Consider the following 22,333-nt stretch of genomic DNA (forward strand, 5'->3'; position numbering starts at 1 on the left):
TGGCGTAACAAATATAAAACGCTGGGCGTTGTGGTGAAATTGTTTTCAAGATTCTTGTGCTTCAGATATCTTAGCAGTCGAATACTTTAAGCATTGATGGCTCTAGCCATGTAGGAAATTACAGCACTGATGATACACTACTCGCTGCGAGTTAATGTGACATTCATAGGTGTAACCACATCGAAAGACGTGAACGCACTTCGGCCTAAAATGACTACCTGGAGAGCTAAAAAATTCGTCAACAGGGGGCGTGCTGGAGCCGACGTTTCCACTGGCGGACTTGTTTTGAAGGCTGCAAAGGCTTTGCTGATCGTGTGGGCGTATATGCTTTGTGCCCTCTCCTTCAACCCAAACACAGGAGGAGGAGAGGGGACCTGCGAAAACGGTGGTGGGGTAGAAGGAGCAGCCGGCGTGTTGAACTGGGTGAGTAGGGTTGAGAGCTGGGCTAGTTGGTGAGATATCATTTTAACATATGGTGTAGTAGCGCAAATTCGACGGGGACAAAGAGGACAAGAAGAAACACGACACTCGTTGCGAGTGTAGCGAGTGTCGTGTTTCTTCTTGTCCTCTTTGTCCCCGTCGAATTTGCGCTACTACACCATATGTTAAAATGAACTGGGTTGGTCAAAAGGAAAGAGAGTCCGTGAAAAAAACGCGGGGGAGGGGGGGTGAGACACGTTTCACTCAATTACGGTTGTCAGAAGGAAGCACCACTTGAGAGTAATAATTTCACGGGGATAAGCACGGTTATAAGTTCCTGGAAGAAAAGCTTCATTGTCATTGGTTTTCGTTGTGTATGTACCATATCGGATGGATTCAAGAGCACCCTTTGAAAAGATACCTTCTGACTAGTGTATTAAATGTGTGAGTAAGGTATGACTCTATATGCTCTCTCACTGGTGCCGGAAGTTTGGCTGAAGTATGTAAAGTGTGAGATCGTCACCAGATCATGAATAGTACTAAATTTACCATGCACCATTCGTCTATTGAAATGAACTTCCTAGACACAACGGTATCTATTCAAACGGGAATATTAAAGAAGACGCTGCACAGAAAACCAACATGTAGGCAACAATACCAAGATTACACTTGTCATCACCGGCGATACTGCAAACAAAAATATTTGTCGGACAGGCGAGGCGTATGAGAAGGATCGGTAGCGAGGTTGGCGACTACGTTCACCACTTAAGCAGCCTAAAGAAAACAATATTTCCAAGAAATCACCCGTAGGACGCTCTAAACAGTCTAGAACGAAGCATGTAACTGAGACCCGCAACTCTACAGCAGCACCTGAAATGCTTTTGTCGACCACGGCTAGCCCCTGGCTACGTCAGCACCTGAAAGAGCTTGGAACTTAAGGTGGAGGATCTTGCGGGGGACGTGTACGAGTGGCTGACACTCTATGGATGAGCAATAACTACCGTCTTAAGCTATCAGAACCATGAGGACACCTGCACGATATGAAAATTGCTTCGTGTCCGAGATATGACTGTTTCGTGGACTTTGTAGCAAACGTAATCTGAAAAGTGCTGCTACAAAGGTCGCGGGTCCCAGGAGAGACGTGCACCACGTATATTGAAGCAATATTGAATCTGTGCAAGACCTTAAACCCTTTCATGTAAACGATGACTAAGTTGGCCACCAGAAAAAAGGAATTGCCGGGGACGTGTACCACTTCATTGAGAGAAAGGACCTTGGTAGAGTAACCGACCTCATAGGGCGCTGTCCTACAAACAAGGCGCTGAACAGGCGGTGCATCACTCCATGCGGTGCATCACTCCTAATGTGACCACCGTTGTGAGCGTTGATCAATGGACGTCTTTTCGTTTGTCGTCGACAATACTAGGGATCGGGCGTGAAGAGCTCACAAGACAAGCTCGCCCGACGCCATATTGCCACGTGCGTTTCTTTATCACTTTTGCTGTATTAGGTTTTCGGCCACAGACTGCCAGCAACGCTCAGCGCGAACTGCGCCTCATTGTTCGAGAAGCTTCGCGCTCATTGTAGATCGTTTTGTTAAGATTTCGCGCAAGACGCGCACACTAGAGCTTATTCTAGAATTTGCACGACAGCCAGCGATAACGCTGGCATATTCGACGGCACACGTTTAAATGCCGACGCGCTTCACCGCTTGTCAGTTGATCGACGGTCGACGCTCTGTTCGCCGCTATCAGTGTATTGCTGTCGTTTGACTTTCAGTTTCCCGGCCACAAGTTCGGCCAAATAAAGAGTTTCATCTCGGACGTGCTGACTGCTGCCTTCGTCGACGTCACGACCACGTGATTATTTTGTCACATCGCTTTAGAGGTCCAGGCAGGGTTTATTTAACGTAGAGCAACAGGGCTCTTGCCAAACGCGTCGGTTGGGCTTGCCGCGCTTGGGCTTGTCACATATTCCTTTCGTGGCCTGTGCCTCTGCCTTTGCATATAACCCCTACTACAGGTGGCACTATTCCCTGCTCCGCGAAAATAGCATCGGCCTGATGCTGCAAGGTAGTTGTAAGAAGAAAACAAAGCAGCTTAGACAACGCGAATTGACAATGGTGAAATGTTACGCGCGCAAAGTCAATGAAAGGTGAGGCGATGCTGGTGGCACAAACAGAAGGAAACAAAAAAATGAACGGTAGTAGAAATTATGAACGAGCAAAATAAGGCTTCATGCACACGACATTAACCATGTCGGAGCTCGGTTGTCTTCGTTGTGCTCCCGTTGATGCAGTGTCCGTAACCGCTTCGTAGTTTACGTCACTTACGCGGCGTAAAACCTTATACGGACCGAAGTATCTGCTCAGCAACTTTTCGCAGAGGCCACGGCGACGAACAGGGGTCCACACCCACACTCTGTCTCCTGGACTCTAGGATACGTCTCTGTGGCGGACGTTGCAGCGCCGTGCATCTGCCTGTTGCTGCAGACCGATGTGCAGCCGCGCGAGCTGGCGAGCTTCTTCAGCACGCTCTGCAATTTCTTCGGCGTCAGTTGTTAACTGATCAGCGTCTTGACAAGGAAGCACAGCGCCCAACATCGTCTGAACTTCGCGGCCGTAGAGAGGCGAAATGGTGTGAATAGTAAGGTAAAATCCGATCCCGTGTTTTGTGATGGACGTCGATGTACATGAAGATCATGTGTGTGACGGTCTTATTTGGTCGCTCGGTAAGTCCGTTGCTGTGCGGACGGTAGGCATTCGTCTTTCGATGTTTTAGTCTTGCTTAGTCGAAAAGCTTAATCGATGATCTGCGCGGTGAACGATGTGCCTCTATCTGTTGTGACAGCAGAGGAAGCACCGTGACGCATTATGATGTGGCACATGAAGAACTGCGCTACATCGGAAGCCGTGGCTCGTGGGATTGGCTCTGTCTCGGCATACCGTGTCAGATAGTCATTACTACTAAAAACTGCGCAAAAGAAACAGGGACAGGTGAGACACAAGCACAGACGCTTGTGCGTGTGTCTCACCTGTCTCTGTTTATTTTGCGCAGTTTTCCGTAGTAATGGGGTACCAACTCGCCCAACGCTCAGTCTTTTCATAGTCAGTTGCGACAATGACCCATTTGTTGCCGTCGGTAGACAAAGGAAAAGGGGCCGAGAAGGTCCATGCCGACTTGGTCAAATGGCTTATGAGGAGGGTCAATTGGTTGAAGTAGCCCAGCCGGCTTACGGGATGATGTCTTCCGGCGCTGGCATTCACGACAGCCTTTGACGGGCTGCTTGACGCTTGCTGAAAGTCCGGGCCAATAATAATTCTCGCCTACTCTGGCGAGTGTTCGCGAGTAGCCAAGGTGGCCAGATGTCGGCTCCTCAAGCGAACAGGACGTCGTCCCGCATGTCCTTTGTAAACACGATGAGGTAAGCGCGGCTCGTAGAACGAGTGTTTTTTCTTGTACACCTGTCTCGGAGCAAAAACATCAAAAGACGAATGTCTCGGAGCCAGAATGATGTCAACACGCGCTATAGATGGCGTGGTATAACTGCGCTACGGCCTTCTAAATAATCGATGACCGGTCGAATTTCTTCATGGTCTCGCTGCCGTCTGGTCAAGTCCGATGTGCTAAGGGCGCCCAGGAAATCGTCATCGTCCTTTGCTTCTTGACTGACGAGATGAATGGGTCCACGCAACAGTGTATCAGCGTCTTCGTGCTTCCGGCCAGACTTATAGACGATGGTTACATCAAATTCCTGTAGGCGCAAGCTCCACCGGGCCAGTCGTCCTGAGGGATCACGTATGCTTGCCAACCAACAGAGGGCATGGTGGTGTGTCACCACTTTCAATGGACGACCATAGAGGTAAGAGCGAAACTTGGTGATCGCCCATACGACTGCGAGGCATTCTTTCTCTCTGGTCGAGTGATTCGCCTCCGCACTGGACAGGGAGCGGCTGGCACAGCCTATTACTGTTTCCTCTCCGTGTTGATGCTGCACGAGCACTGCGCCGAGGCCAATGTTACTGGCGTGAGTATGCACCTCTGTGTCAGCATCATGAAAATGTGCAAGAACTGGTGCTGACTGCATGCGCTGTCGTAGTTCGCAAAAGCAGCTTGTTGCTCATTATCCCAAACAAATTACGTGTCGTCTCTTGTAAGGCGAGTCAAGGGTTCCGCTATCTTAGAAAAGCCTTTAATAAATCGTCGATAGTAGGCGCACAAGCCCAGGAAGCGCCGGACAGCCTTCTTGTCGGTAGGAGCCGGAAATGTTGCTACAGCGGTAAGCTTGTCAGGATCGGATCGAACTCCTCTGGCGCTCAATACATGGCCGAGGAACTTGAGCTTTTCATAACCAATGTCACACTTTTCTGGTTTGAAAGCAAGATCTGCCGATCGAATAGCCTCTTGGACAGTCCCCAGGTGGTGGCGATGTTGTAACGAACGTTTCAGAAAAGACTACATCATCGAGGTACACGAGACAAGTATGCCACTTCATTCCAGAGAGTACAGCGTCCATCATTGGCTGGAAAGTTGCCGGTGCTGAACACAAACCGCAAGGAATTACTCCAAATTTTTAGAAGCCGTCGGGGATCACAAATGCCGTTTTCTTGCGGTCTCTCTCGTCTACCTCGATCTACCAATACCCGCTTTTTAAATCCAGGGAGGAAAAATACCGGGCGCGGCGTTGCCTATCTAATGAGTTGTCGATGCATGGCAGCGGGTACACGTATTTTTTAGTCACGTTGTTCAACTTCCGGTAGTCGACGCAAAAACGTAGCGTTCCGTCTTTCTTTTTGACTAGGACGACCGGAGATGACCACGTGCTGCTGGAAGGTTCGATGATGCCGTCATCAAGCATTTGTCGGACTTGCATTTGAGTCACTTCGCGTTCTTTCGATGACACGCGGTAAGATTGATGGTGTATCGGGCGTGCGTTTATCCTGTGCCTAGTGATGGAAGCCTGGCGCACCTTAGAAGAGCTGGCGAAGCATGACTTGAATTCAAGCAAGAGCCTCCGCAGTGTTGTCTGGTTATCGGATGACAGGTCAGAATTTATATCAATATTGGCCAGTGACGTATCTGCGGGTTCGAGTGCCTCAGATGTGAAGCAGTTCCGAACGTTTGCTATTTCGTCTGCAAACGCTAACGAAGTACCGCGCAAGAGGTGTCGATGTTCGTTATTGAAATTCGTAACAAGCAATTGAGATCAGCCATTACGAAGCCGTATGACACTCCGAGCCGCACAAACACCTTTGGTCAGCAGGTTTTCCGGATTACTTATTGCGACCGCTTCACCATTTCGTAATCCACAGCGTGTGACGTTGACTATGACACTGGCTCGTGGCGGGAGCGTTACACTGTCAGCGGAAACACGAGGAACTTCGGCATTCCGGTGATCGTCCTGCCCGTCGATTGCTCGGTTGACTGAGAAGGTGATACGACACTCTTGGAGATCAAAAACAGCCCAATACGCCTGCAGGAAGTCGACACCACGAATGATGTCGCGGGAACATTCAGGTAGCACAACGCAACTTGCTACGAAGGTATAGAACCGCAAATCCGAATTCTACTCGCGGAGGTTCCCAGCGGATTGACGACGTGGCCACCAGCCGTTCGAATCTGCGAGCCATGCAGGGCGCGATTACCTTTTTCAGAAGTGTGGCCATTTTCTCTCTTTATATCGAATAGTCAGCCCCGGTATCCATTAAAGCATTAATCGCATAACCGTGAATCTGCACCGGTATTTCGAGAGAACGCCGGCCATCCCGTTCAATCGTATCTGCACCCTTTCTCGTTTGCGTCGATCGGAGGTCTTCAGCACGTCGACTGCCAGCGACCTCGCCTCCAAAGGTCGCTTTAGTTAGTTTTCCTGGTGGGGACTGGGGGACCGTGCGCCAGCATATCGCTGGGGCTGATGTAAAAATAGCCTCGGCGACGGTGAGCGCGACTGCCGCCCGGCAGGCGGTGGCACGCGCTGCTGAGCCAGGTAGTCCTCAATGTCCCGGGGCCACTGGCCATACCGGGGAGGCGGCGAATATGCGGAAAAGCGCCGCAGTCCGAGGCGCCGATATGGGCACTGGCGATACAAATGATCTGCTTCACCGCAGTGGAAACGCAGAGGCCGCTGATCGGGAGTGCGCCAGACATCAGATTTCCGAGGGGACGTGCGTCTATCGTCCATGTAATGTACTGGTTGCTCCGAACGATGTGCAGCAGGACCGGCGTAAATGAAAGGTGGCGATGTACATGTATCTTCGCCGTACTGTAGCTGCTGCGCCGACTGGAGCGAAACCGTAAGAGGTGTATGAAGAAATAGCGGGGAAGAGGAAGCAGGCCGCTCCAACGCTTGCGCGTAGGTCGCACGGTGGTATTCAGTCGGCACTACCGTGGTGTTATCAAGAGTCACAGGGTCACGGGGGGCCTGGTGTAATTCGTCCTTTATGATGCTTGCAATAGATGTCACCGTAGGTACTGGTGGTGCGGCAGCCTCTTGCATCGATCGAATGAGTTCTGGCAGGTACTCAGTGTTGCTCCCGATAGCCGTGAAAACCTGAGCCACGGACGCGCTCTTGACTTGCCGCTCATACAGGGTGGACCGATGCCGAAGCATTTTTTTTTCATTGTGACGGCCTCGGATAAGAACTGTGCGACCGTCTTCGGAGGGCTTCGTACAAGATCAGCTAAAAGTTGCTCCTTGACTCCTCGCATCGGATGCCGCAACTAATTCTCCTCCGCAATTCTTGGATCAGCTCGTCTGAACAGGCGCCCAATGAAACTCCAGAAGCCCAATGGAGAATCCCAATGAAACCAGCATCCAGAAGACCAGTCCAGAAGCCCAATGAAACTGTAACGACATAAGTCGTTACAGTTTCATTGGGCTTCTGGATGCGGGCCTATATCGCTCGCTCCGCTCGTTCGTGGCGATCAGCACTTGTGTAAGTGTCTAGCAGCCTACGGTTGAATTCATGTCTCTGTTCCTCGCGGTTCTGGTCCCATGTACGTGCTCCATCTTCGAAGTAGGAATACACACGTCGTAGTTTCGCTGCTTCGTCCTATTCGTTCAAGGCAGCCAAGCGCTCGAAGTCGATTAACCAGTCCTCGACGTCTTCGATCATGGTGCCATGGAATGGCGTCGGAACTTTTGGGCTCAAGTGTGTAGCGATTCACGATCCTGCTTTCCGTACCGCTTGGGGTGGTTCCAACGAGAGGGCTGGCCATAGCGCTCGAAGTGGTACGCACCTTAACGTCCGCTTCGGCTTCGGAAGGTAATGTCCTGATCCTGCGGCTGGCCCGATGCATGAGAGTGTTGACTGGCACTGGGCTTGTGGTGCGACTTCCTCGAGGGGTCTGCAACAATAAGGGCTACCCAGCACCTCCACCACTTGTCACGTTGCTTCAGGGGTCCAGATAGGGTTTAATTACCGTAGAGCAACAGGGCTCTTGCCAAACCCGTCGGTTAGGCTTGGTCGAAAAGCCGACAGCGCGCGCACTTCTTTCTTTCGTGGCCTGTGCCTCTGCCTTTGCATATAACCCACTACTACAGCTGCAATATGAAACTACACCAATGGCGCTTCCCTCTCGCGATCACATGTCAGTTGCTGCAGCAGGCATCCAGGGCCACAACTACAGCGCAGGCTCGGCGCAGAGGCCGCAACTCTCACTACCGAGAGTCAAGGTACGAACACCCCATCAGTTGTCCCCGTTGGCCGGCCACCGGCTATCAAGACCCGAACGAAGGTGCATTTCTGCCAGCGCGTCGGGGCAGCGCCATTCAGGAGCACACTACGTACCGCCAATCACCTGTGTGTGACCGTCGTGGCGCTAGCGGACGCATAGCTGTGTCTGGCCCGCGTACGTCACATCATCCACCGTCATTGTGCTCATGAGAAGGCGATGGTCACATCAGTGACCCCACGTCCGCCTATTCGATGTTTGCCTTACGACAAGAGAATCGACGTAGTGGTTCTTCCACTTCCGACCATAGTTTCACGCCTCCGTCTGCGAGACGGCACCGCTTGCCTTTGGTGCGATGACACCTGTCACCACACCGTGGAAACTAGTCGGCGCGACTGATGGAGGTTCAGTCGCGCCGACTGTATTACACTTGGATGTATTACACTTGGATGCCTCCGCCAGTCTCGACTATGCGCTACTTTATTGGACACCGGTTCCTATATTTGTTTATTACTCTTTACTGCCAATACTCGCACTTGCCGGAAAGGTACATTTGCTTGGCACGAATCAACGAGACTTTGAGGTGTTGCCGGAGGTATGCTTCATCCTTTAAGAGTTTGCGCCGTTTACGTCTTATTGGCAGGGAAGATGCTTCAAGCAGTCTTTCTAGCGCTGTACAGTTGCGCACACGATGATATTCTCATCGGCGTTCTCCAAGAGTGGACTGCGTTCGCCTACTGTGGAACCGGTGTACTTTGTCAGTTGGTGAAATTGTACTTGTCCTCGCTACTCTCTGATCAGCCGCCGCCAGCAGAATACGTCCTGCATATTTTTGATGAACTGACAGTGCCGCCATGGTCTACGAGGTCAATTGCCGGATTATTTTCAGTCTGTGCCCTATCTTTCTTTGATGCCGTCGTTTATCATGTCACTGTTCAGTGTGGAGAAACGTATACTAGTACCTCCCTATGGTTTCAATTGACAACTTCGCTTGCGGAACGTAGGCACTTTCCTGGTGCGCTTAACTGCTCGCTACTGCATGTTATGTTTCGCCGAGGAATGTAGCTCATCGTGTTCGATGATGCTACCGGAAATTCTATCCGCTGCAGTGAACGACGACGAAAAGGGAAAACGCTTGGCCACCTGGAAACTTAGTTGCTCTTACGAGTTGCAGACGCGCAGCGAGATTAGTAAGACAACAACAAAGATTACTCGAGGTTGTTGGGATGACGTTCTTCTCTGACTTCGGCAGTGGAGGTTGGGTAGCCGGGATGCCTTTCCACGACTGGCGGTCGACATAGCAGCAAGGTCTTGCAGGCTCTAGTTACCTTGTTGCACGTGCTGAAATTGTCAGATATACGCGCTGCAAATGGGCATCACTATACCGGGCTCGAGTGCCGAGGCTAGACGTTTTGGAACGATCGGAGGATGGCAGATGCTCCTGCAGTTCTGATGTAAGGAATGGCAGGACTGGCGTGTTGGTTAGCATATTTGAAGTGTAAGGCGCGACGACGACAAACGGACAAAAGGGAGGGAAAACACACACGGGCGCTCCCTGTGTGTACTCTGCTTTTCGTCCGTTGTCGTCGTCGCGCCCCTATACTTTCAAATCTCCTGAAAGTCGGTAGCAGCCAATGTTAAAATGCTTCGTCTAACTTGCTCGACGATCTACAGTTCACGCAAGCCTTGCGTTGCCTTAAAGGTTCGCAAGTCGAACGGTGCTACTGCAGAGCTCCGACCTCGCCTCCAACCAAGTCACCAAACACCGAGCGGAAGCAAGAATGCCGCTACGCGACACCCTTTACCTGCTTCCAACGTTCGCTGCTATCACATCAACGAATATAATAATACTGAGGTTTAACGTCCAAAAACCACTATACGATTATGAGAGACGCCGTAGTGGAGGGCTCCAGAAATTTTGACCACCTGGGAGTCTTTAACGTGCACCTAATTTTAAAGTACACGAGCCTCAAACATTTTCGCCTCCATCGAAAATGTAGCTGGCGCGGCCGGGACGCTCCGTCCGGAAACCACGGCGGGCCACCGAGAACAGGATCCCACGTAAATCAAGCCCTCTCTCTTGTCCCTCGGCCGGTTTAGAGACCTGTCCACCTTAGAAGTCAACATAGGTGAGCCACAGGAAAACATTGACACACTAGTGGACAACGAAGCAGCATTCAATTTAATAACGCCGACCCTGCTCCCCACTCAGTACCATCTCAGGACGGCCATTATCGAGCCGGCCGGCCTCCAGTTAGGGGTGTGTCCAGATAAGATCGAACACGAGGGTCCCGGTCACCATTCCCGATATTGATGAAATTTACTGCAGGTCTAGGGCATTACACCCAGAACAATGGTTTCGCAGTTGGTATTGCGAAAAAAAATTTGTTCGCCTGAAAAAAAAATATACAAATTTTGGCCGCAAAAAACACTTTTCCGCCAATTTCGTGAATTTCTGAATTTTGAGCGCACCTAGGGGAAAAACGGTGGATTTCTTCGTCACAATATTTATTCCCCTTAAAGAACAAGTGAAATACAATCTTATGAGTCTTTTATTTCCCTTGCTTGTCAAAGTACTTTTGAAGAAAAAATCACAAACTTGGCAAATCGCACAAAATACCTTTATTTCGGGAATTTATTGCTGCATGCAAGTTAAAGTGAGGATAATAAAACTCGGTACATATTAACTTTGATACTTTCGCTCTCTTTTAAAATAATTTGCTTGGTTTTATCGCGTTCTGTTTCACTGATAAGTGGGCTGAAACGTAAGTGAATTTACCAAAAACGCCGAACTTTGAAATGATTTTCTCAAAAAGGCCATTTTTAATTTTTTTAAAATCCCTCTGATTGAAGTCAAGGACGTCATCTACAAATTCTGCAGAAAAGACGTTGCATTATTTTGGTTGCTAACAAGTTATAGTGCGTCGAATGTGACCATACCAGCCTAGCGGCCGCGTCGTTCGTTATGTGCTGAAACTCGGATATAAGTTGCTAAAAATACTTGTACGTGACTTAATCCCAAATCAGTAGCTCCACACCAACAAATTCGCAGCCAGGTGTCATGGTTCAGCAAGCTTTGTCTTGCGATGAGCCGCTTGAGAAGCCCGCAGCAGCGGCCGCTCGATGCTGCGGGCACTCACATTACATGAGTGCCACTTCGACTGCGGATGAGCCCCGCTTGCGCGCCAAACTACGCTCAGGACAAACTAGGAGAAGGAATGCATCACTGTGAAAGTTAAAGGCCGTTAAGTGCCAACAAATGTCATAACATGCAACGAAAACTCTGCCGGCAATTTCCCAGTGAGCGCCTTCCTTACAGCACGCATGTATTTTTTTCCCTGCTGTTATGCGCGAAGCCGCAAAATATCGTGTAACGCTCGACTTGCGTTGGATATTCTATCTGTGGACGCACAACAATACAGCATTGTAAAAGCGGTTCTTTAATGAAGCAAAGGACTTGGACACACTTCTTTTCACAGCCGGCTGACAAGTGTTCTGGCACGAGATGAACAACTGCAGTTTGAGTAGTTCGACCATCGGAAGCACGTATACAGGTTTTCTTTAGATGTCAATGGCTTTCTTTTGTGTCATATGTTGCTCATAGAATGAAACTAATTATCTTTAGGCCATCAGAAGAGAGAAAGCAACACATGAGCGCACTACTGGAGGCGCTCACTGGGAAATTGCCGGCAGAGTTTTCGTTGCATACTATGACATTTGTTAGCACTTAACAGCCTTTAACTTTCACAGTGATGCATTACTTCTCTCGTTCGTCCTCTGAGCGTAGTTTGGCGCGCAAGCGGAGCTTATCCGCATTCGAAGCGGCAACTCATGTAAGTGAGCGCCCGCAGCATGGAACGGCCGCTGCTGCGCGGGTTTGTCAAGCGGCTGATCGGAAGACTAAGCTTGCTGAACCATGACACCTGGCTGCGGCATTTGTTGGCGTGGAGCTGCTGATTTGTGATTAAGTCACGTACAAGTATTTTTAGCAACTTATATCCGAGTTCCACCACATAACGAACGACGCGGCCGCTAGGCTGCCATGGTCACATTTCACGCACTATAACTTGTTAGCAACCAAAATAATGCAACGGTTTTTTCTCCAGAATTGTAGATGACGTCCTTGACTTCAATCAGAGAGATTTTAAAAAAAATTAAAAATGGCCTTTTTGAGAAAATCATTTTCAAAGTTCGGCGTTTTTGGTAAATTACTTACGTTTCAGCCCACTTATCAAGTGAAACAGAACGCGATAAAACCAAGCAAATTATTTTAAAAGAGAGCGAAAGTATCAAAGTTAATATGTACCGAGTTTTATTATCCTCACTTTAACTTGTATGCAGCAATAAATTCCCGAAATAAAGGTATTTTGTGCGATTTGCCAAGTGTGATTGTTTTCTTCACAAGTGCTTCGACAAGCAAGGGAAATAAAAGACTCAAAGATTGTATTTCACTGTTCTTTAAGGGGAATAAATTGTTGACGAAGAAGTGCACCGTTTTTTTCCCTAGGTGGCTCCAAATTAAGAAATCGCAAAATTGGCGGAAAAGTGTTTTTTGCGGCCAAATTTGTACATTTTTTTTCAGGCGAAATAAATTTTTCTCGCAATACTAACTGCGAAACCATTGTTCTGGGTGTAATGCCTAGACCTACAGTAAATTTCATCAAAATCGGGAATGGTGACCGGGACCTCGTGTTCGATCTTATCTGGACACACCCTTAGCTGACGGAACTGGTCTGCCAACCCTTGGAGAAATATCGATCACTGGAACTGTGAGTATCCCTAACTGTTACAAAAATATCCCTCACAGTTATCGATGCCTGTAATGGCTGTCCCTCCCTCACAGTTACAAAAGTACATGTCCTTTTCATTGCGGTGCAAATCATCTGCGCACCCTTCATCTTGAGCTGCAACTGGTGGTCCACTATGGGCATGCACACTGACTGTTCTGCAATAAAATTGCTCCCCCTTATAGGGGACCTGACTTCACTGAAACCATATTGGACAATAAAGTGCTGTCATTGCGAGGGTGCCCTGTCTTTAATTCGGCCACCCACGCGGCCACAGGAGCTCGCTCCTTTCTGAACAATGCCACATAGTTGGTGCGTAAGAATTTATCCTATATTCATACAAACCTACGCCACCTCACCGCATCGACATGCGCGCTAAGGTCTGCGATTCTACCAAAGCCCCTCCTAAACCAGGGTTTACCCTCGCCGCCACTCTTTTGTTTCGTGTAATGGCAACGTCAGCGATAACTATACCTTTGTATTCTGTTGCGTTGGAACCCGTTCATTGCGACACGGACGCATGCTTAGATGCGGATGTTTTTGTGGGCTGCGCTATTTGTCCGAGACCTGGCAGTGAATTTGCCATCCCACGAGGCCTACTGCGCTCCTCCGCTTCCACGCTCGTTGTGCTGGTTTTCAACCTATCAGACAGCCCATTGCGCTTAAACTCTGGAGCTGCGCTGGTGTCCGGTGCAGCCCTTCAGCAATATGGGCATAGTACAGAGTGCACTATGGGCTAGCCTAGTACACTACGGGCTGGTACAGAGTAACTCTGTACCAGTTCAACATCGTACGTCTTGGGAGAGTGCGATATCTCCACCGACTGGAATTGTTTCATTTCGGTCCAAGTCTAACGTCGTCACAGAAGTCCGACGTCCAAGCATTCCTGGTGAAAATACGAAGGTTGTTGGCCTTGTCGCCGAGCCAACTTAGCTGTACTACTCCTGTCCGTCACGAAATCGACACTCGCTTATATGTACCGGTTTGACACAACGCTCGTCGAGTTTTTGCTTCTGAACGCGCCGAGATCGTAACGCAAGTGGACAATATGTTACAGCGTGACATCATGTTAGAGCGTGGCAGCGTGGCTCGTTCAGTCTTTCGTCGTCCCGGTCGTCGTCGTAAGAAAGGACGGCACAACGCGGTTTTGCCTAGTGTCGCCGCCTCAACAGCATTACCAAACCGATGTATACCGATTTCCCCGCGTCGACGACGCCTTAGATCGACTTCAAGGGGCCGATATTTCACGACACTCGACCTCATATTCGGCTACTGGCAGATTGGCCTCGATAAGAACTACGCAGGAAAATGGCTTTTACGACACCGAATGGCTTTTATCACTTTAATCGCCTGCGATTGGGGCTCTCTAATGAAACTCCTACGTTTCAACGACTAATTAACCGGGTCCTTCGACACATAAGTGGTTGGTGGCGCTTGTCTACGTGGCGACATTATTGTTAACACAGCGACGTCTTTAGAACACCAATGGCGATCGGAGCTCTTCTTGTTCGTGGTGGACTCCCCATCATACCTTGGAAGTGTTTCTTCAGGTACTCGGAGGTTACCAGTTGGATCATGTGAGGTTCCCATGACGTCAGTCCTGACCCGTCGAAGTTACAAGCTCTGGCCGGGATTCCGCATCCCAGCACAGCTATACAAGTCAAAAAGTTTTTCGGCTTCGCCTCCTACCTCCGCCGTTTCGTCCCAGGCTTCGCCGCCAGTGCTGCACCCCTCACGAAGCTTCCGAAGAAAAGACGGCAGGGGAATTATGGCCCTGACCAGGAATCATCTTTGCAGAACATTAAGGCCGCCCTTACAGCTCCACCGACCCATGCGCACTACCAAGAGGACAGCCGCAGTATCATACACACTGACACCAGTGACCTTGGCCTTGTGGAGGTTCATTAGTTCGACTATGAAGGGAACGAGAAACCCGTCGTTTATGCCAGTCGCCGCCTCAGCGAACCGGAGATTCGGTACCACGCTTGAGTGCAGCGCGGTAGTCCGGGCCATTGAGATGTTCCGTCCTTAAGTGTACGGCAAGCATTTTACTCTTACTGGCAACGTTGAAAAAAAGACTCCAACGCCAAATCTGCCCGGTAGACCCTCGAACCTCAAGACTACACTTTTACTGGCGGCGAAGCCTGGGACGAAAAGTCGGAGGAAGGAGGCGAAGCCGAAAGACTTTTTGACTTGTTTAGCTGTGCTGGGATGCGGAATCCCGGCCAGAGCTTGTAACTTTCGGCCGTTAATCGCAGTGGTTCATGTCATCAAGACGCAGACAACCTTTCACGCAACCCTGTAGTGACAAACTACCCTGCACCGGTATTAGCAGTGCTCGACCTTCGAAATGCAAAACCGAATACCGAAATCTGCAACCTTGTCCGGTGCCTCTCTGGTGATACTAATACAGCTAATCGCCACATAGAGCGACTCTCGTAGGCGTATACTGTGCAAGATGGTGCCCTTTATCATCGACGCATCTGTGGTATCTGTAGCCATGCTACTGTCAATACTTTTAATGTGCCACGTCCCCCCATCTGCTGGCCACCGGGGTCAGCAGAAGAGCTTGACTCGCATGAAGGAAAAGTTTAGGTAGTCTGGCATGCGCGCTGATGCCTGCTTGTACTTGTCATCCTGCACCGTTTGTCAAGCTTGCACAGTAGTCACCAACACATCATGTGCCTTTGCAATGAATCGCACCTCCCAACGAACCGCTAGATGTAGCCTGCATTGATCACATGGGCCCGTTTCTTCACGGCAAGTATGGCAAGGAATGTCTGAATATTGCAAAGTAATACCTGACAAAGTGAGTGGAAGTACAAGCTATTCCTAACTCTGCAGCCACCCATGTCAACAAGCCCCTCATATACCGCCGTGGCACACCGAAGCAGCCGATTTCCGACCATAGCACGGCATTGAGGTCGCGGGTGTTCTTGTCTAAGCGTGAAATACGCCACACCGCAAGATCCCCTCAACAAGCTCAGAGAATTCGACTTGTCGAGCGCACCAACCGCACTTTAAAAGACGTCATTGCTTCCTACATCTCTACTAGACATGACAGCTGGGATAACTACGTCGCTGCTGCCATCTTCGCTCTAAGAACGTCCGAACAGGAAGTCACTCGCAAAACGCCTTTCCAGTTGCTGCACGGGCGTTCTCAAGGTTGAATTGAATTGAATTAAGGACAACTAATTTGGTCCTGCGGAACGCGGCTGCGTCGCGCATCCCGCTTAGTCCCATGCAGGGACCGGCAAGCCGAGCATGCCGGCCACCTCGTGGGCCCGCTGGACAGCCGTGAGCTGGTCCTCTGGAACGGGGCTGCTAGAAGCGTCTCCCGCTCTTCCAAGGTGAAGCTAAAACCAAAGCTTCGCACGTGCTGAGGATATGCTCTAATGTGGCTGTCTCGCCATCTGCCGAGTACAGGCTGTTCGGGAATACGTCAGGTTATACCTCGTGAAGGAGCGCATGACTGGGATACGGTCTCGACTACAGTAGTCGAAGGGAGGCGGCTTTGGGTCTGAGTTTAGGGTCCGGAGGAGGGTACACCCTTTGCCCTAGGTAAAAGAATTTAGTGGCTTCGTTATACGTGTACGGCGCGTCCCTGTAACCGGGGGAAGGGAGAGGATCGGAGCCGGTGCGGTCCGTTAGTCCTCGCGCGGCTTCGTTCGCGACCTCGGTGGTGTTTAAGGGAACTCCCTCTACGTCCCCAATGTGCGCGGGGAACCTGCGAGAGGAAACGTGCTTGGTATTTCGTAGTACGGGGAGAGCTAAGCGGGCGATGCACCATCTGGAAGGCCCTAACGGCCGCTTTTGAGTCACTATACACAGCTCCTCTGCGATTGTCGAGCTTAACGAGCGCAATGGCGACCTGCTCGGCCTTTTCGGGACTGGAGGTCCGCACTGCTGCACAGTTTACGATACTACACTGCGCATTGACTGCTACGGCCGTGAAGGCATCTTGTTCTTTGTATACCGCTGCATCAACGAAACTGGCACCAATGCCGTCCTGGAGCAAGCTCCCCGGGATTGCGGCAGCTCGGTTCGTGCGCCTCCTGGTGTTGTAGACCGGGTGGACGTTGCGTGTGATGGAGGCGGCGTAAACCTTTCTTATTTCCGTGCGGATCTGAGTGTAGCTCGGCTTGTGAGCGACGGGGTTGAACCCAATCACTTCGAGTATATTTCTGCCGGCCGGAGCACCGGGAAGCCTTAGGAGCTAGGCTCTTTCCTGAGCCTCGGCAATCCCTTCCAGGGTGTTGTGGACTCCCAACTTCAGGCAATGGTCGATGTGTGTCCTAACGGGGAGGCCGAGCGCCTTGATGGATTAGTGTATGAGTGCGTTGAGCATGTCTCGTTCGGCCCGCTGCCAGTTGTGCATGACCACTGTGGAAGTGACATTTTTTAGCACGAAGCCGTGGATAAGTCTCATTAAATTATCTTCTCTGAAACCTCGGTATCTTTTGGAGATTCTTTGAATCAGCCTGAGCGCATTGTCGGTTTTGGCAACAATCTTTGTTAGTGCCGTGCAATGAGCGCCGTTTGACATGATCAACGTGCCCAGTACGCGGATAGAGCCAACCCTGGGAACCGGAGAGCCGTCGCCAGTGTGGAGTTCGATTCCACATTGTGAAGCCGGTTTCTAATCCCGATAGCCTCCTCCGCGCGGCCTCTTCTTGTACAGGAGTTCGGACTTGGCCGGGGAGCATCTCAGGCCCGTCGGAAGCAGAAACTGCGCTGTAACCTCTATGGCCTCTCGCATAAGGCTCGACTCGGTCCTCGCTGCCTCCGGTGCACCAGATTGTAATATCGTCCGCATAAATGTTATGCTTGTTTCTTTCGACTTAGGAGAGTCTCTTAGACGGGCCGTTCATGTCAATGTTAAATGTGGGCGATATGGCTGATCTCTCGGGCGTGTCGCGGGATCCCAGGACGACTTCGTCCGAGGTGCAACTCTCGATCTTGAGGCGGGCGATTCTTCGACTCAAGAAGGATCTAATAAATTTGTAGACAATGGACACCAGCTCTGATCCCGTGCTGGAGGTGATGATACATTTGTGGGAGATATTTTCAAAGGATTTTTTATTACATTTATTGATTACATATACCTACAGCGCGCTAGTTGGGCATTATCGTAGGGGATTATTACATACATAAAAATAGCACAAAGCAATATCAAAAATACACGCTAGCATATACAGACATCATGGTGAAAGAAACGACGCGCTATTACCGAGCTTAAGACAGTCCATTTTACTGACGTTTCATGGAATATTTAAATTTGGTGCACATACTATATTATCGGAAAGCAGATTCCATTCTTCAATTGTTCGAGAAAAGAATGAAAACTTAAAAACATTGATACGACATTGGTAGGGCCATATTTTTCTTGAATTGTCACATCTCTTAGAGTGATAATGAAGCTCTTTTATATATATGTTTCTATCGATCCGCGTGTTACCACTGTAAATATTATGCAAAAGCTTTAGCCTGACTGTCTTTCTGCGCGTGGAAAGTAATTTCCATCCTACTTCTTCTCTTATTTGTGAACTTCGAATTTTGTAATCATACTGCGATGTCCAGTCCAATGTCGAACTTCAAGTGACACCCAGGTATTTCCCTTAATTAGCACACTGCACTAATACAATGTTTAGAAAATATGAACTAGACACCTTGTTCTTTTTGTTGGTAAATTGCACATGGTAGCATTTTGCTATATTCATTTTGCTATGTGCTTAATGAGAGAAGAGTAAATGATATGATCCAATGTTTTACAACAAACAAATGCCACAGATACCGGTCTATAATTGGTTACCAGGTCACGAGAGCCGCTTTTGAATATTGGAGTTACGTTAGCCATTTTCCATTCACTAGGTAATGTTTGAGAATGTATTTACCTGGTAAATATCTCAACCAAAATAGGAACAATGCTGTGTGAACAGCGCTTCAAGATAAAATTGGATATATCATCTGGACCGAGAGCAGAATGTTGGTTAATGTTGCGCAATAGAGCCCTAACTTCAGCCTCATCTACAACGATGTCATCCATTTGAGGCAGCTGTACACACAGTACAGTTTCCGGTGCATGACGACATGCTTTAAATACTGAGTGGAAACATACGTTAAAACAACTAGCTTTTTTGTATCATCAGTTTATGTGTCACCCTCGTACCTCAGAGGTTGAATGCCGACAATTTGTTTCCTGTTACTTTTCGCCTATCGCAACAACTCCTTTGGATTAGACCTCATTTTTTCAGCCAATGTCGAGAGGTATGTTCTTTTTGCTATTCTTAATTCTTGTTTTAATGCTTTTGTTGAAGATCTAAGCTTGTCATATATAAGTCCTGGTTTGGCGTTTTTTGGAATGCCTTATTTACTCTGGTCTTGCTTCTTATTGAGAAATGCAGTTCCCTATTAATCCAGGGTTAATCCTTTCTATGTCAAGATGATACCATTCTCGAGGGAATGTATTTTGCGACCAAAGACAGGAGCTTGTCGCGGAAGGAGACCCATAAACTTCTTATACTGCTCTGATCGTTGCATTCTGCCAGTACTGGTCGGAATAAGGCCAATTCTTCATCGATGGCATCGTAATCACCCTGCTCATACATAAAAATCTTTCTCGGACAATTCTTGCTAACCTGCAACCGTTTACATACTACTGTAGCGTGTACGACTTCGCGATCACTCATCCTAGGTACAGCCGTTACTGCTTCAACCAATTCATCATTAAGCAGCGTGGAGAGTTGGGCTAGTTGGTACGAGTTCATTCTGGTCGAACTGCGCAAAGGACGGGACACGAAGAAAAGCAAGACAAACGAGCGCAGACTAACAACTGGGTTTATTAAACGATGAAACCAGCCTTTTTAACAGCCTCAGACCATATGACGCGTCCCCCTAGGGGCTAACACAGGAACCGCTAAAAGCCATGAAAATAGCACGTTAAGGAATTATCACTGAAACAGCTGAAAAGCTATCATTAAGACACGTGACAGGCTATAAACCATGACAAACAACATGAAAAAGCATGAAAAGCGCAGTGCAAGAGAATGATTGTGCGCAATTGGAAACAACCAACGTAGACTGAGATGATTACGTGCACGTGGAGCAGAGATATGCGTACTCTTTGTCAGTAAGAATAATCGACGGGTGGCTGATGCATCCCTCCCCTTTCCTCCTGATATGGAACGCCTCGATAATTCTGCGGTCTATGAATTTCCTTTCTTTCGAGAGAACTGTCGCGTCTTCGAAAATTGCCTCGCATCCGCACTGCCGGCAGTGCGCTGGTAAATGCAAAGCTGGGGCGTTAGACAGTGATCTCTCGTGCTCCCTTAATCGCATGTTAATGCATCTCGCGCTCTCCCCTATGTACGCTTTCCCGCAAGTTACAGGATACCGATTATACAGTCACTACAGGATACTGATTATACCCCTAGGGGGACGCGCCATATGGTCTGAGGCTGTTAAAAAGGCTGGTTTCATCGTTCAATAAACTCAGTTGTTAGTCTGCGCTCGTTTGTCTTGCTTTTCTTCGTGTCCCGTCCTTTGCGCAGTTCGACCAGAATGAATTCATCATTGTTGCTAAATAGCAAATCTAACGTACTCTCTCGAACTGAGCCATAACGCGTTGGGAAATCAACAAACTGAGCAAGTTCATGGTTCCGCGCTAGTTCAATGAAGGCTGAGTGAAGTGCTGAGCCACTCATCAGCCACTACAGGATACCGATTATACCAAGTAACCTCAGGCATGTTAACCCTTTCAGCCCTGGATTTTTTATTTTGGTCGGGGACATTTTTTTGTGTTTGTTTTCCTAATAGGGTATGACCTCAGAAGACCACAAACGAAAAATTGAGCCAGTGGTGCAATTATTAATGAATTTACAGACATGACATCAAATTAGGTCATCAGGGCTCAGCGGTTGTGAAATGAGAAAAATGGCATCTTTTTTCCCGCTATTCACTAGAGTACACAAAATGTGAACCACGTCTCATTTTTCAGTGTGATACTCATTGAAACAGCTTCGGTACGTTGACCCGAAAATTGCGCTTAGCCGCCTCAGCTGACCCGCCACGGCGTCACCCATGACTTCGGTCAAGCTTCTTCTTCACTACGGATTCCAGCTCCGTAAGCATGTCACCATTTTGGTGTCAAACGTAGTGGGGATCATTGAAGAAGTATTCCCCCAAGAATGGCGAGTTTTCGTTTCATTTCCGAGGTGCTAGGGGAAATGTTGTGTCATGGTGTCAATTGACACCGCCAGGGCCGAAAGGGTTAAAATCCCCACCAAGTAGAATGACCTCTGAAGACAAGAGCGACAGTGACCGTGCGAGGCCACGAAATGGTTCTAGGCTTGTTCAAGGTGATCTGTAAAATGGTACTTTCACGATGCTGTTACCTACAGAAAGCAATATTTCGCACCAAATGCATTCTGCAGAAGCGTCATCACAATTTAAAGGCATGCCTTTGATTCCGTCATGTACAAGGATGAACACTCCGCCCTCCTGTTGATTACGGTCTTTTCGATATCACATATAGCCGAGTGGAAACGTCTCGCAATCGCTTATTTCAGGTAGGAGACAAGATTATGTCCCGATGACAATATCAGGTCGTGAAATGCGCAGAAGGCTAGAAAACTTGTCTGTTTTATTTTTCAGGCTCCTGCAGTTGATAATAATGATGGACAAGCGACCTGGCGAGTCTATTTTAAAACCCAACGACGTGCACGTTGGTTGCTATTGAATTTGTTCCCGTACGGAATCCGTTGTGCCATCATAAATATGTCTTATTGTTAAAAATCATCTTGTTATACTTCAGCTTAAATTTAGGTTCAGAGCTGTGTTCCCGCGCTTAAGCAATCAGTTTGCTTCTACATCTTTTAACAAGCGGGGAGAAGTCTTCACTTAACGAGATACCGCTGCCTTTTAGTTTCGAAGCCGAAGAAAGAAAACACTGTTTGTCCTTAAATAGTGCAAACTTCACAATCATGGGCCTTGGTTTGTCTTTATCATACTTCCCCATCGTGTGGGCACTCTCAGTTGATGACGGTTCAATAGCGCTACATCCATCTTGGCGGAGCAAACAGATATAACCTTCCGCTCTGATTCATCACATGTTTCCTTCTCGTTTTTGTCTTCTAAACTATAAAATAGCAAATTATTCCTACGTGCGCGACTTTCGAGTTCGTCCTGATTGATTACCACGTTTTGCATAGCTTTCGAAAGCTGGTTGTTTTGGGCATGTTGTTCTGTCCTGTCCCCAAACTTAGAGAAAGCGGACAGATCATCGACTAATTTGTCAACCTTTAGCATGAGATTACTAAGAGTGTTTTCGATTTGTTTTTGTTCGGCTCGGAGTTCTTCTAAGTGTTTAATGATGTTGTTTTGACCCGCCAATATCTTTGTATCAAACGCATTCCTTCCAGTATTGCACGTTCCTGCTGCTCTGACAGAGTGCCT

This window comes from Rhipicephalus sanguineus, chromosome 4, assembly GCF_013339695.2.
Source record: "Rhipicephalus sanguineus isolate Rsan-2018 chromosome 4, BIME_Rsan_1.4, whole genome shotgun sequence".
NCBI classification, from domain to species: Eukaryota; Metazoa; Arthropoda; class Arachnida; order Ixodida; family Ixodidae; genus Rhipicephalus; species Rhipicephalus sanguineus.